This window comes from Phoca vitulina, unplaced genomic scaffold (genome assembly GCF_004348235.1).
Source record: "Phoca vitulina isolate PV1807 unplaced genomic scaffold, GSC_HSeal_1.0 scaffold7, whole genome shotgun sequence".
Classification (NCBI taxonomy): domain Eukaryota; kingdom Metazoa; phylum Chordata; class Mammalia; order Carnivora; family Phocidae; genus Phoca; species Phoca vitulina.
The window spans coordinates 43,947,075-43,963,035 of NW_022589710.1; the positions used below are offsets into that span (position 1 = coordinate 43,947,075).

General features: G+C 39.8%; 1 protein-coding gene and 1 pseudogene across 8 annotated transcripts in view; one reads left to right on the forward strand and one right to left on the reverse strand.

Annotated features, from left to right (window-relative positions):
• NUMB (NUMB endocytic adaptor protein) overlaps nucleotides 1-15,961 on the reverse strand; it is a 181,391-nt gene that overhangs the window by 16,367 nt on the left and 149,063 nt on the right. The gene's annotated exons all lie outside the window — the stretch shown is intronic.
• Nucleotides 3,731-6,605, forward strand: LOC116633138 (annotated as a pseudogene). Its single transcript, XR_004299574.1, has one exon. The product of XR_004299574.1 is annotated as an uncharacterized protein C3orf14-like (transcript).

Below are 15,961 nucleotides of genomic sequence, written 5' to 3' on the forward strand. Positions count from 1 at the left end.
ATGTGTACAGCAGAACCCTTGGTCATCTGAAATTTTCATGTTAAACACCCAAGAAGTCTTCATTATTCCTTTAACCATCTTTAAAGACCATTATTTCTTCCCTCACGATTAACACAGAACTGGTTCAGTTTTTAATTTGATATTAAATGCATGGAGACATTTTGAGGACATAGGAGGATTAAAAAACTTGAAAAAAATACTAATATTATTACATGAACTCTTTTTACTGGCTGAGAAAAGACTTCTTTTGGCACACAAGAATCACGTGAGAACAAGCTGATGTATGCTTTCTCCTGTGATGGAATGAAATGGGACAGTGGGACTTTGTAATAGTAATTTAACAGCTTCCTGTCTCTTCAACTGCTCCAAGGATGAAAGCAAAATAAAAGCTAAGAATAGGTATCAGATTATAGAAAGTATAGATCAAAAGGAATCTGGTAGTAAAACTGCAGCAGCCGCCTCTAGAAGGGACAGAAGAGGATAAAGAAATAGCTACCACTTTCCTCTGTATGTGTCCAAGCCCAGCACTCCTCCACATTTATTTAAATGAACTATGTGCTCCACTCCAGGCTCATCATCTCCACCATCACCAGGCCATCTGGTAAGAGCCTATTACATGCCAGGCAGTGGAAACACTTAAGAGTTGATAGTCCACTGAAAGGCGACACTTAAACAAAAAAATAATACAGTAGTAAGTGGTACAGTAGGGCTGCAAACAACGTATAATGATGTCAGAAAGGAGGCATGGTCAAATCTACTTGTGGAATCAGGAAGGTTATTCGAATGAGAAGATCAAAGTAGGTACTGACATAATTTCTCTAGATCCACAAGGTAGGGGCAGGGACGCAGGGAAGTGACAGAGGCAGTGGATATGACAGGCAGAGGCAGCAGCTGCACAGCCCATGGAAGCAAGCAACGTGACAAGTCTGCATTCTACAAATACTTGAGTATGACTTGAGAGTGGGATGGGTAAGCAAGGAACAGTGGGAGATAAAGAGTAGGAAAGGCTAGTCATGGAGGGCCTTGTATGCTTGCGGAAGAATTCTATCTTAATTCTGTGGGCAATTAGGAGCTACTAAACAAATTTTTAAATGCATTTTTAAAATATCACTGTGGCAGCAGTGTAGATGGATTGGAAAGAGACTGACAGGAGGCAGAAAGACCACAACACGATCCCAGATGACAGAAAATGAGGGTGAAGCTCTCTTCATTGAGATAAGGATAGAGATGAGAAAGTTTTTTTTTAATTTTTATTTAAGATTTTTAAAAATTTATTTGACAGAGAGATAGCACAAGTAGGCAGAGCGGCAGGCAGAGGGAAAGGGAGAAGCAGGCTCTCTGCTGAACAGGGAGCCCGATGCGGGGCTCGATCCCAGGACCCTGGGATCATGACCTGAGCCGAAGGCAGCCGCTTAACCAACTGAGCCACCCAGGCGCCCCGAGATGAGAAAGTTTTAAATGGAAAATATAAGGGAGAAGTCAGAGGATGCCTCTCAGATTCCTAGCTTGGGTAATTACGTATACGGTACCACAACTAAGAGAACAGCAGAGATGCAAAAAGCAAGTTTAAGGAGGGAAGAATAAGATTTCAGTTTTAGACAAGCCAAGTTGGGAATGCCTATGCAATATTCCGGTAGAGATGTATTAACAGGTAACCGGATACAGAGATCTGATGCTCAGCAGAGAATTCTAAAATGGAATTTTAGTTTTGGGAAATATCAATCATGGGGGTAATAAGAGGGCCAAGGACAGGAGAGATTATCAACAAATAATTGGGAGAAGATGAGTCTTTGAAATATCAGAAAAGGAAAAACCAGGACAGGAGAATGGAGAGACTAGGGTTATTGACACTAAGGGAGAAGGGTTTCAAGAAGTAGTGGGGGTCCAAAATGTCAAATGTTGCAAAGTGATCAAGCAAGAAAAGATGTGAAAAGTGTCCATTGGATTTAGCAACGAAGGAGATGTGGTAGAGTGATAAAGGCTGTAATGGTTAATTTTATGTGTCAAACTGGCTAGGCTATGATTGCAGTTTTTTGGTCAAACAGTAGTCTAGATGTTGCTCTGAAGATACTTTATAGATGTGATTAACATTACAATCAGTTGACTTTAGGTAAAGGAGATTACCCTTGATAATACAGGTGGGCTTCATCCAACCAGTTGAAAACATTAGGGTTAAAAACAGGTTTCCCTGAAAAGAAATTCTGCCTCAAGTCTCTAACATAGAAATTCTGCCTGAGCTTCCAGCCTGCTGGCTGGCCCTTAAGATTTCAGACTTGCCAGCCCCAATAATTGCATGAGCCAATTCTTAAGTCCCTCTTTTTTTTTTTTTTTCTTTTAAAGATTTTATTTATTTATTTGACAGAGAGAGAGATCACAAGTCGGCAGACAGGCAGGCAGAGGGAGAGGGAGAAGCAGGCCTCCCGCTGAGCAGGGAGCCCGATGTGGGGCTCGATCGCAGGATGCTGGGATCATGACCTGAGCCGAAGGCAGACGCTTAACGACTGAGCCACTCAGGCGCCCCTCCCTCTCTCTTTCTATATGTATAGACAGATACCTAAATATATACATATGCACAAAGAGAGAGAAACAGATGGTGGTCCTCTTTCTCTGGAGGTCCTGACTAATACAGAAGTGGAAGTCAGACTAGGATGAGCTGAAAAGTAAAAGGCAAGATGTGTCTGCAAATATTAAATACTCTTTTTAAAAAAGCTTTCCTAAGTTTCTGCACAGCAAAGGAAACCATCAACAAAAGGCAACATACTGGATGGAAGAAGATATTTGCAAATGATATATCTGATAAGGGGTTAATATCCAAAATACATGAAAGAATTTACACAACTTAACACCAAAAAACCCAAATAATCTGATTAAAAATGAGCTGAGGACCTGGACAGACACTTTTCCAAAGACATACAGATGGCCAAAAGACACATAAAAAGATGCTCCACATCACTAATTATCAGGGAGATGCAAATCCAAACCACAACGAGGTATCATCTTAGACCTGTCAGAATGGCTAGAATCAAAAAGACAAAAAATAACAAGTGTTAGTGAGGAGGTAGAGAAAAAGGAACCCTTGTGCACTGTTGGTGGGAATGTGAATTGGTGCAGCCACTGTGGAAAGTACTATGGCAGTTCCTCAAAAAATTAAAAATGGGACTACCATACGATCCAGCAATTCTACTACTGGGTATTTACCCAAAGAAAATGAAAACACTAATTCGAAAAAATATATGCACCCCGATGTTTACTACAGCATTATTTATAAGAGCCAAGTCATGGAAGCAGTCCAAGTGTCCATTGATAGATGAATGGATAAAGAAGAGGTGAGATATACAGGGGCGCCTGGGTGGCTCAGTCGTTAAGCGTCTGCCTTCGGCTCAGGTCATGGTCCCAGGGTCCTGAGATCAAGTCCCGCATTGGGCTCCTTGCTCTGTGGGAAGCCTGCTTCTCCCTCTCCCACTCCCCCTGCTTGTGTTCCTTCTCTCGCTGTGTCTCTCTCTGTCAAATAAATAAATAAAATCTTAAAAAAAAAAAAAAAGAAGAGATGAGATACACACACACACACACACACACACACATACACACACCGATGGAATATTACTTAACCATAAAAAAGAACAAGAGCCTGTTATTTGTGACAACATGGATGGACCTACATGGTATTATGCTAAGTGAAATAAGTCAGATAGAGAAAGACAAATACTATATGATTTCACTTATATGTGGAATTTAAAAAACAAAACAAACGGCAGAAACAGATCCATAAGTACAGAAAACAAACTGATGGTCGACAGAGGGGAAGAGGATGAGGGCATAGACAAAACGGGTAAATGGGAGTGGGAGATACAGGCTTCCAGTTATGGAATGAATAAGCCACAAGGATAAAAGGTGCAGCACAGGGCATATAGTCGATGGTACCGTAAGAGCGTAGTAACAGGTGGTAGCTACACTTGTGGGGAGCAGAGCACAACACAGAGATTTGCTGAACCACTGTTATGTACACTGAAACTAATGTAACATTGTGTGTCAGCTATACTTCAATGAAACACAATTTAAAAGTTGAAAAAAAAGTTAAAAAATAGGTGCTGGGACCCAGCATCCACACAGTAGTGGGTACCTTCACAGAAGAGGTCCGAGTGGGGCTCGGACAGTCACCTTTGGCTTTTGCACCCAACCAGATGATTTGCCTCCAGGCTCTGAGCCTTCAAAGCACTTCACTTGATTTTCTTTTAAGATTTTATTTTTAAGTAATCTCTACACCCAACGTGGGGCTCAAACCCACAAACCTGAGATCAAAAGCCACAAGTTCCACTGGCTGAGCCAGCCAGGTGCACCACACTTCACTTGATCAGATATTGGTCCAGGCTCTTGAGTCAAGAAAGCTTACTTATAAGTAAGCTTTGAGTAAAGATGATATCCTGGTTTGTTCAAGAAATTCACCTTTCAAAAAGACATGAAGAAACTGTATCACGAATATTGTTACTTCGACAAATGGAGAATTAATTTGTAGATGAAAACAAGGAAAAGGCTTCTCAGATGCAAACAGCTGAGACTGCTTTTAAAAGGAACCTTAGTCTTTTAAAGGATAGAGAAGCAGCAGAGAAGTCTTTACAGATGCAGATTTACCCAATTCCACCACCAGAGGTAGTTTCTCTTGAGATTCTTCACTGGGCATCAAAAGAATGTATTCTCAAATGGGAACAGTTTCTTTTAGGAAGAGCACCATATCCTACTGGTGTTAAAAATGAAAATGAAGCAGAAAGTACCATTCAAAATGAGGCGCAGTGATAACTTCTTCACACACTTTTTCAAAAAACCTGTTTAGTACAGCTGAATATTAAAGAACATGCAGGTCGTTTCAGGAACTTTAAGAATAAAATATGCTCATATTGTCCCATTACCTCCTCAATGACAATGAAGATATGAGAATCTACTGACAAGTCTCAGGTTATCACTTTGAGACCTACTACTACTTCATGGTCATGAATTTGCTTTCTTCCAAACCCATGGAAGTGTTAAGAGCTAACATTGAAAGGTGGACTGTTACTAAATAAGTCACTAAATGAAAAAACTATGATAAAAAATAAGTTTTCCTACAAAAAAATAAGTTTTTCTACAAAAAGAAGCTATAGGACAATGGGGGACAGGCAGAGGATCAAGGGAGATCTTTAAGAATTATGATAAACTAGCAAGATATACTAGAAACAGAATGGGCTTTGGTGTAAGAGAAATAGTCTGAATTCAGTGCCACTATTCATAAGCTAAGCAAGTTATGGAGCCCCCTGAGCTTCCATTTCCTTCATCTGTAAAGTATCTGTAGGATTGGTAAAAGGATCAGAGATACATATAGTACTTGAAATTGAAAGAGGGTAATAAATAATTCTTGAAATTGAAAGAGGGTAATAAGTCATTGGTAGCCATTTATCATCAATAGTAACTTTAAAAAACTTCTCCCAACAGTGAAGCTTCTTGAAAGACATACGTTCAACAAGAATAGATCATGCTTACATAATGAAGGAGAAAAGCCAGTGGAGAATGGAGACTGAAGGCCCGAGAAAGGGAAAGTCCTCTAGGAGGCGGGATGGGATGGGGCTAGAATACAGGTTTTAGACAGGAAGAGGGATGTCCCTTCCGTGAAATGGAGTAACAGGGTGAAGCTGGGTAAAATGAAGACAGATCTGTAAAGGAGGAAGTGGCAAGCTGAGGAAGCTCACTCTGGAGAGCCATAAATTCATCCGCGAAGGAGAGGAGATTACCTGCTTTACTTTGCTGGGGAGAGGAAGGCAGACAGGCACAGTGAGTTGGTAAACACATATAATAGAAGCAGAGGGGCTGCACAGCATAGTGACTCAGAGCTTGAACTCTGGAACCAGGCTGTTGTCTGGGTCTGAATTCTGGTTTGGCCACTTACTAGTATGACCAAGGGCAAATTACTTCTCTTAAGCTTCAATTTCCACACCTTAAAATGATGGTAATTTCACATACCTCATGGGATTATTATGAGAATGAAGTAAGTTGATACATGTAAAAGGTTTAGAACCAGGGTGATTATATAATTCACTGTCCAAACTGGACCCTTTGAAAGTGAAAGGGGGCTCTATTAAAACCCAGAAACAGGTGTTATACTGGGACTATTTCAGACAAATTGGGACTGTAGTTACCCTACTGCCAAGAGTAACTGCCCATATTTAACCAATTCTTATTTAGCATTTAGTATTTTGCTACAAGATAAGCTCCATGAGGGCAGGGGTTTTCCCATATTTATTGTTCCTGTTGTATCCTTAGAGCTTAGAACAATGACTGGCACAGCAAAGGAGTTTAAGAAATATTTCTTGAAGGAATAAATTTGCCAAATATCTATTGTAGGGGACAGGAGACAGTTGATCAATGACACAGAAGACTGCCATACGGCACTGAAAATCCTGTGTAATGAAATGAAATTTGCATCTTTATCAATCCACTCCTTGTGCAATTGTTGCCTGCAGCGTTCAGCAGCTGAGTCAACAGAACGGACTAATTTCAGGTTGGGAGAATGAAAATAGAAAAAAATCAAAGGTTATTTGATTGACTGATTGATTTTAAAAAGTTTTTATTTAAGTAATCTCTACATCTAATGTGGGGCTCGACTCATGACCCTGAGATCAAGAGTCCCAGCTTCCTCTGACTGAGCCAGCCAGGTGCACCTCAAAGGTCATTTTTGAATGGGACTGTTCCTCATTTAGTCTCCTTACCGTATATAGCAAAATATATTTTCTTGGCCCAATTATACTGTTACAATAACATCTCTGCTTTTTGAGGTCTGTCTATATAATAAACTTTATGGTGCTGGGCTAATGTACCACTGAGGCACTGTATCTGTCATATTTCACGGCCTCTGATTTTCTAAATGGTGGAAGAAAACAGATAATATGAATTCTTCTTGCATTTGTTCCTACTTCGGGTGCTGATTCTTGGATGTCATGATAGTCTGCCACAACATAGTTATTTCAAACAGGTATTGAGATATTAACACTCAAAGATACCTGTAGTTGAATTCAAATCCAGACTTCATCATACAAACCCTACGGCAGCAATGCTCCTGTACTATCCGCGCACTTTACAATCTGCCATTTTGATCACATAAACTAAGATTCCTAAGCACTTTTCAGAAAATGATAAAAGTCACAGAAGATGAAAGTTTTTGCTTTTGTTTGCCTTAAAACTGTCTATTTAAGCCAATATCCTAGGACATAAGGTCAAAGCTAACAAAAAGACTGAAATACAAAGATAACCCAGGGTAAGTATGAAATATAGAATTTCGGTACAGTTAGTGACATAACACCTCTTTACAAAAAAAGACTACATAATACTTCAGAAACTAATAAAATGTAGTAGCTAGGGTAATGTCTATGTGAGACATGAAGAATTATTTCATCACTTGTTCCAACATCTTCTATTTTAAAAATAATTTCACAGTTGTAGGTAGAATTCACACTGACTAGTCAATTATGGAAAAGTTTTACAACAAAAAGGAAACCGCTTATTCTTCAAGGAAAGAAAATGGGTTTAACATGGACAGAACTTCAGTAACTTCGAATTTAAACTGGTAAAATCTGAAAAGGATCAGGTTAACCTATGAAAGATGACAAATGTCAAGTATAACTAAGCTAGTAACCACTCAACTCTCTAAATATCCAACTTAGAAATTTAAAATTTACATCTGCCATAAACACCTTTTATTATGGGCAGACATAAACCAATACAGAAATTAAGCAGGCTCTGATATTGGAGAAAATGATAGAAGGTAGTGAATCTATTACTGTTCGCTGAATTAGGAAACTTGCACTGCAAGAGAAATGCACAGGTAATCTTCAAATGAAAACACCAGTGAAGAAACACAAAATGGTTGCAAAAATGACACAGAAATAGTAACTTTAGCTCAGTACACTGAAAGATCACTTTCCCCTAAGTATAAAAGGTACTCACAATAAAAGGCAATTGAAATAATTACAATAAAGAACTGCCATCTACCTACTTATCCCCAGAGTTTGTTTTTTTAAAGTAGATCCCACTTAAAAAAAGAAAAAGGATGATGATCACATGTTAGTGATATTCTTGGTAGGCAGATCCTTAACAGTTGCTCTTTCATTTTACATATCGGTATTATCTAGGTAAGTACTTCAGATTTCAAGTTGGAGAAATAAGGTTTTAAACTGTTCAAATCAGAGATTGGCAAACTTTTTCTATGAGGGACCAGATGTCAAATATTTAAAGCTTTGCAGGTTATAGAGTCTATGTTACAACTACTCAACTCTGCCATTGTAGCACAAAAGGAGACACAGACAATATATAAACAGATGGACATAGCTTTGTTCCAATAAAACTTTATTTACAAAAACAGTGGGCCATAGTTTGCCAACCTTGGATGTAAATCTTCATAATCCTGGAAAGTGATCATTAATTAAATCTTTTTGGAAAGACAATTCATTACATTGAAATAATAGACCCCTTTGAAATTATGTCCCTGAATTATTTTCTTCCTTCCCTCCCTCCTTCCTCCTCCTCCTTTTTTTTAAACAAATGTGCTTATATGCTATCTAATGTGTGGTTTTTTTTTTTAAGATTTTATTTATTTATTTGACAGAAAGAAAGCCAGTGAGAGAGGGGACACAAGCAGGGGGAGTGGGAGAGGGAGAAGCAGGCTTCCCACTGAGCAGAGAGCCCAATGTGGGGCTCGATCCCAGGACCCTGGGATCACGACCTGAGCTGAAGGCAGACACTTAACGACTGAGCCACCCAGGCGCCCCCCCGCCTTTTTTTAAAGATTTCTATCTAACGTTTTAAACTGCAACTCAGGGGGCGCCTGGGTGGCTCAGTCAGTTGGGTGTCCGACTCTTGATTTCAGCTCAGGTCATGATCTCAGGGTTGTGAGATCAAGCCCTGCCTCAGGCTCTGTGCTGGGCCTGGAGCCTGCTTAAGATACTCTCTCTCCCTCTGCCCCTCCTCCTCCCCTCTCTCTAAAAATAAATTTAAAAAAATAAAATAAACTGCAACTCAGACCTCAGTGCTGCCCAACTCCAAAGTTCTACGAGTCCTAAGATCACCAATGAGATAAGAATGTGCGATTAATCAACATAAATAGAAGTGATATTTGGGGGCAAGATAATTCTGCTGGGCATAGGATAGATAAGAGCAAAAAGGTTAAGCAGCTGTTCTAATGTTTAAGCCTAAGCAAGAAATGCTACAAAGACACATGGGAAGCATAATATGGCACAACTATGAAATGTTAAGAAGCAACTGCAGCAAGCAGACCAATCTGGGCAGGAGAGGCACAGCAAGTTACTCTTTCTGAGCAACAGTGATTTGCCATTCTATTGTGAAAAATTCTTTCTTTACAAACCAAGATGATCTTCAAGTGTAGCCAATGTGTAAAGAATCACTGGTCAGTCTTTGTCACACCTACACACAGAGATAACGCAGTCATTACAGAGTACAGAGATAATGACACACTAACAGGCAACCTGAGATGGTGTGCCTTGTAATAAATGAACAAGAAACTTCTTTCCCAGAAAAATTGGCTTTTTTTTTTTTTAAATCTGAGAAGGACCTTAAAGTCTATAACTCGATATCTGAATTTCTGAACAGAATCGTGTAAGGAACAAATTTTGTTTTAGAATTCCCAGATACAGTGAATACCCCCTAACGAACAAAGCAGCAAAGGGAAAGAAACACAATTTTCACCAGTATTTGAGACTGGCATTATCTCTAATGGCTGCTTCATTAACACTACAGTAACCCTTTAATCTGGGACACTAAGATACACTGTATTTCCTGCACTGTAAGTAAGAGGAGACTTGAAAGGCTTTCAGGAAAAAATAAGGATGGTAGCAAACAGCATGAAAGATGAAGCAAACAGCAAAGGAAAGATTTCTAGAGGTAATTAAGTTCTTCCAGTTTGCCACATCACTTTTAATTGAGGGGAGAGGGGAACCTAAGGATTATTCTAATATTAAGTCCATATGTCAAATATATATAATAGCAGAAATGAAAATTCCACAGACTTCTTAAATTCAACCTGTCCAAAACCAAATTCATCATACCCCTCCTCACAATGAACAGTTCCCCAATCCTCTTGGTCAATCATACCCAAAGCTTGGGTCATATCTTGATTCTTTCTGTATATCCCTAGTTTGAATGAATGGATGAATAGGAGCATGTTTTTCTCTCATCCCAGTGGTCCTGTGAATGCTGTTCCTTCTGCCTGAAATGCATTTCTCCTCTAATTTCGTTTAACCAGAAGTCATTGCTTTGTATCTCAGCCTTAGGTGTCACCTCCTCCTAGAAGCCTTCATCATAACCTCTCACATTCATTCTTCCTTTCTGCTCCAGTAATACCTGTTCTTGTCACATGATTTGGTAAGCATTTCTTTACCCTCTGGTTCCTCCCACTACAGGGTGAACTTGAAAGCAGTGCATTGGTCATTCTTTCATTTATTCATTCACTAACTCAAATATTTTGGAACAGCTACTATGGAACACATGCTATTTTAGGCACTGAAGATTCAGCAGTGAAAATAGGTGAAGATTTCAGTCTTAAGAGAGCTTATGTTTCAGTAAAGAAGAGATGAACAAATAGGTAAACTATAGGGTATGACAAATGGTGATAAGTCCTATCAGAGAAAAATAAAGCAAGGAAGAAAAATACTGAGTGTGTGTATATGGAGGAAGGTGGTATTTGGAATTTAAAATAGGGTTCTCAGTGAATGCCTCATTCTCAGTGAATGCCTCACTGAGAATGGGGCTTTTGAACCAAGAACAGAAAGAGATGAAGAAGTGAGCCACGCATGTATCTGGATGATGTGTGCTCCAGACTAGCGGTTATAGCAACTGCAAAGGGCAGAAGCACACCTGGTGTGCTCAAGGAATAGCAAGGAGGCTAGTGTGGCTGGAACTGAGGGAGTGAGAGTAGGAGAAGACAGGTAAAGGGACAGAGGGAATTCATGTACAATGGCCTATAAGACCCAAAAGACTTTGGCTTTTATTCGAGTAGGGCAGGAAGCTACTGGAGGATCTGGGGCAGTGGAGCAACATAATCAGCCCTCTGTCTTAAAAAGATCACTCAGGCTGGTACCTTGAGAACAGCTGGTAGGGGGACGACAATGAAAGCAGGGAAGTAGAACACTACTGCAATGACTGAGACGAGAGGAGAAGCTGGCTTGGACCAGGGCAGTAGTGTGGTGGCAGTGAGACAGGAACTGTTGATGGGCTATGGATGTAACAGAAAGAGAGGGGTCAAAATCAGATCCAGGATTTTTGGCTAGAGCACAGGTATAGAGTTGCTCTATACTGAGATGGGGAAGATTAGGGGAAAGTAGTTTGGGAGGGACAGATTAGGAATTTGTTTTGTGACATGTGAGTGTGAGTTGCCTGGTGTAAAGTGTTTAATGATGATAATAATACCTAACACGTATCTACTATGGCAGGCTGTTTTGTACACTTTGCTTATATTTACTTATTTAATCTTCACAACAATCACATGACGCTGGTATTAGTATTATCCTTTTTTTTTTAATAGGTGGGGAAACTGAGGTACAGAATAGTTAAGAACCTTTCCCAAGGTCACAAAGCTAGTAGGTGGCTGAGCCAAGATTAAATGCAAGCACCTGACTCCCTAGAATCTATGCCCTTAACCCCTATGCTATACTGCTTCTATGATGGAAATACCACTATGCAGTTCAGGGAAGATGTCTGAAGACAGAAGTTTCAGTCATCAGCATAGAGATGGTATTTAAATCCATGACACTGAATGAGATCATCAAGGGAGAGGTGTAGGTAGAGAAGAGTCCACAGACTGGGAAGTAGGCAGCAATACGAGGGAAAACCAAAAACAAGATCCCTGAACTCCAAATGAACAGCGTTTCATAGCAGGAGAGGAATGGACTATGACAAATCTGCTAATAGGTCAGTAGGATCCTTGGAATAATGATATAGAAGAAAACTTAGTAAGAACAGCTTTGGTGGAGTGGTGAGGGTAAAAGCCTGATTAAATAGGTTTAACAGAGGAAGGGAGAGCAGAAACTAAAGGCACCAAGAACAAACTTTTTTTTAAAGAGGATTTGTTTTGATCCACTATAGAAAGAAAAACTGAAATGGACAGCTGTGTGGGGAGCATTGCTGGAGTAAGTAAGAGCTGGAAGAAGAAGAATCTAGTGGAGGAGCTGGCCTCGGCTGGGAGCACAGACAGTTCATCCCTTCCATAGGAGGGAAAACAGAGCATATGGGATGGGCATAGATGTTGGTAGATGAGTAGATGTGGTGGCGGCACATGCAAGAGTTTTCCTCTGATTGATTCTATTTTTTCAGTGAAGTAGGAAGCAAGGTCATCAGCCGAAAGAACAGAAATTCAGGAGGCTTAAGGAAAAAGGAGGAGGTGTCAAATAGTTATCTAAAAATGAGACAGTAAATGAGTTTTTAAAAATGAAGATTGTCTTGCTCCTCTTTATATTTGGATAGCCCAGCACTGTCCCTAGTCTGTTTTAGACACTGTGACTTGAACTTGATAACACTGTGGGTTTTTTGTCTGTTTGTTTTTTTAAGATTTGAGAGAGCGAGCGAGAGAGCATATGAGTGGGAGGGACAGAGGGAGAGAGAAAGAGAATCTCAAGCAGACTCCGTGCTGAGCGTGGAGCCTGACTTGGGGCTCAATCTCATGACTCTGAGATCAAGACCTGAGCTGAGATCAAGAGTCGGGTGCTTAACCTACTGAGCCACCCCGGTGCCCTGTTCCCTCACTTTAAAGAAAAGGATCCAGAATGAAGGTAAGCACTAAGTATGACTTTTTATAGAGGAAAAAAATCTGGGAAATCTAGAATAGAATGTAGATGTGAGTACACATACTTAAGAATAGTCATAAATACCAATGTTTACTCTTTAGAATTAGGTAAAAACAATATAACCATGTATTACTTTTCAACCATGCCTTCGCTAAAACATAACCATTTCTAATTATGCCATTTAACAACTGAAAAAGTGTAAGAACGTGAGAAAAATATATTTGGCAGTACATTAACGGGATCTGCTAGAACAGATAAAGTATTTTCGGTGATTTTTATAGAAAGTGCCCCTTCCCCAATTCAAAGTGCCATAATAGCTCAGGGAAGAATTCACAAACTCAAATGCCTACAGGATTAAGAGCAGGTAACAAAATGAGTGAAACAGGCTGAGTGTAAGGATGATGGGGCGTTGCCAGTGCTGTTGCGGCGAACAGGCAACCAAGGGTACAGTGGTTCCTCAGCTCCAGCCGCTGCTGCCACACAGAACGCATTCCATTTTGCCAGATCTTCTAATTCTTAAGATAGATATTCTTTTTATGCGAAAACTTTCAGTGTTTGAAATTTTGGCAACTCATTCAAATTTATAAACTGCTCAGGGCACACGAAGCATGTTTGTGGGAAGCATTCAGGCCCCTGGGCTATCTGGTGTACTTCTGAATAAGAGAACACCAATACGGAGTAGGTGAAGAACTGTACCAACTTACAGAAAACCTTGGTTTCAGGGTAGGCACTGCCCTTTACTACTAACTGGGTGACCTCTTTGAGCTTGTTTATTCATTTGTAAAATGTAGTTTCATGAACTATCCTGTTTAATTCATGAGTGGTTGTGAGTAGCAGACTAGAAAGTAGACCAAAGCATATCATAAAGCTCTGTATAAATATAAGCAAATAGCTGTGAGATAATGGAAAATATATATTGGTCTCTGCCCCTGGTTCTGGGCACAGAGCTTCTGAAAACCTTGTAATTTCCTAATTTCCCAAGTGATAAGAGCACTGTGAGCATCCCTTGTTCTAATATTTGACTCCATCCCTGACACAGACCTCCTAAAACCCTTGTAAATTCCTAAGTGATAAGAGCACTAGGAGCATCTTTTGTTGGATGAGACAACTTTTGGTAGGCTCCTAGATAAGGGCTGGTCATCAGAAAGAATAAGCCATGATTAGAAGCTTGGAATTTTTAGCACCACCTCATACTCCATCCTCCAGAGAAGGAGAGGGGCTAGAAATGGAATTAATAATTTACCATGCCTATGTGAGGAAGCCTCCATAAACCCCAGTAGTACAAGGTTCAGAGAGCTTCCAGGTTGGCAAACACATCATACCAGGAGAGTGTCACACTCCCTCTCAACAGGGACAGAAGCTCCTGTGCTTGGAATCCTCAGACCTCACCCTATGTAGCTCTTGTATTCTTCTGTTTCTGTTATCACATATTTTTTTTTAGGAAGTTTTGTTTTTTAAGATTTTATTTATTTATTTGACAGAGAGAGACACAGCGAGAGAGGGAACACAAGCAGGGGGAGTGGGAGAGGGAGAAGCAGGCTTCCCACGCAGCAGGGAGCCCGATTCGGGGCTTGATCCCAGGACCCTGGGATCAGGACCTGAGTCCAAGGCAGACGCTTAACAACTGAGCCACCCAGGTGCCCCTGTTATCACATATTTTAAATAAATTAGTAAACATAAGTATTTCCCTAAGTTCTGTGAGCTGCTAGCAAATTAAACCTGAAGAGGAGGTTGTGGGAGCCTCCAATTTGTAGCCAAACTGGAGAGAAGTTGTAGGTAACCTAGAGACCTATTACTTATGACTGGCATCTAAAGTAGGGTGGGAGCAGTCTTATGGAACTGAGCCCTTAACCCGTGGTGGGATCAGACACTATCTTCAGGCAGATAGCGTCAGAACTGAGTTAAATTGTGGGATAACTAGCTGATCTCGCAAAAAACTGCTTAGTGTAGGGAAAAAGATCTCTACACATCTAGAGACCAGAAATGAAGTGCTTTGTGTGAGTAGTAAAGGAAACTCAGGAGAAAGACTAACAGGAGGTAGACTGAACTGAATTTTTTCCAATATGAGGGCTTTAAAAAGAGACCAAATAGGGTAGCCTAAGAACATTTCATATCTCTGTATTCAGTCAGTTCCTCATAAAATGTAAATATAGATTACTTACCTCATGGAGCTCCTCAAATATATTAAAATTATAAAATCTTTTTCAAGTGTTAAGTGCTATGTAATTACTTGGTTAATCAAGTATTTGCTTGGTATGGCCAAATACATTAATGAACCTGAATACAGTACTTCCTAAAGGCTGAGTGCATTCTTGGCTCTCCTAATAACAGTGAGCAATTTAATGTAGCTAGTTTGGAAAAAGTTATTTCAGGTTTTCAGGGTTGTTTTTTTTTCCTGTTTTAAGATGTGTGTAAGCTTACAAGGGCTAAATAATACAGTTCTGTAACAGACTCAGGTTTATCTGTTCCCTACTGTGAATGCTTGTGGAGGCACTCCTCTCATTAACGGGTGACACAGGAATAGAGAAGTGACCGTTGGTCAGGTTCAGGAAACAACTTAGGAAAATGAGGAAGCAGTCCTCCTGGCCATGATTCAGGGCTAATAATCCTTCCATCTACCTACTTTTATGCAAATATGTTTAATGGAAACACCTCTTGATAACTGTTGTCCTCTTTATCTTGGACCATTAAACCAAACATGACGTGAAGGCTAAGAAATTCTCAAAATTTATGAGAAATTGTACTGGATTAAAAACTCCCTATCAATAGTTAATAATATTGTAGTAACTTTGTATGGTTACAGATGGTAAGTACACTTATCATAATGAGTGTCTCGTAATTAATTATAAGATCACTATCTCATACACCTGGAACTAATACATGTCAACTATACTTCAATTAAAAAAATAAACAAACTCCCTATCATATACTGTTCTATGAGATTCTTCATTTTCAGCTTTCATTAAACCACAATTGGCCTGGCAAACTTGACAAACCAAGTGTCTTTCACCAGCCTATTTCTTGTAGCTTAGTGTGGAAGTGAGCTGAATGATGGCAACTTGAAAGATTTAAAATGCTCCATTTTAAAAAGTTTTTCAAAAAAATAAATAAAAGTTTTTCATTTAAAAGCACATTTCTGGTAAGAT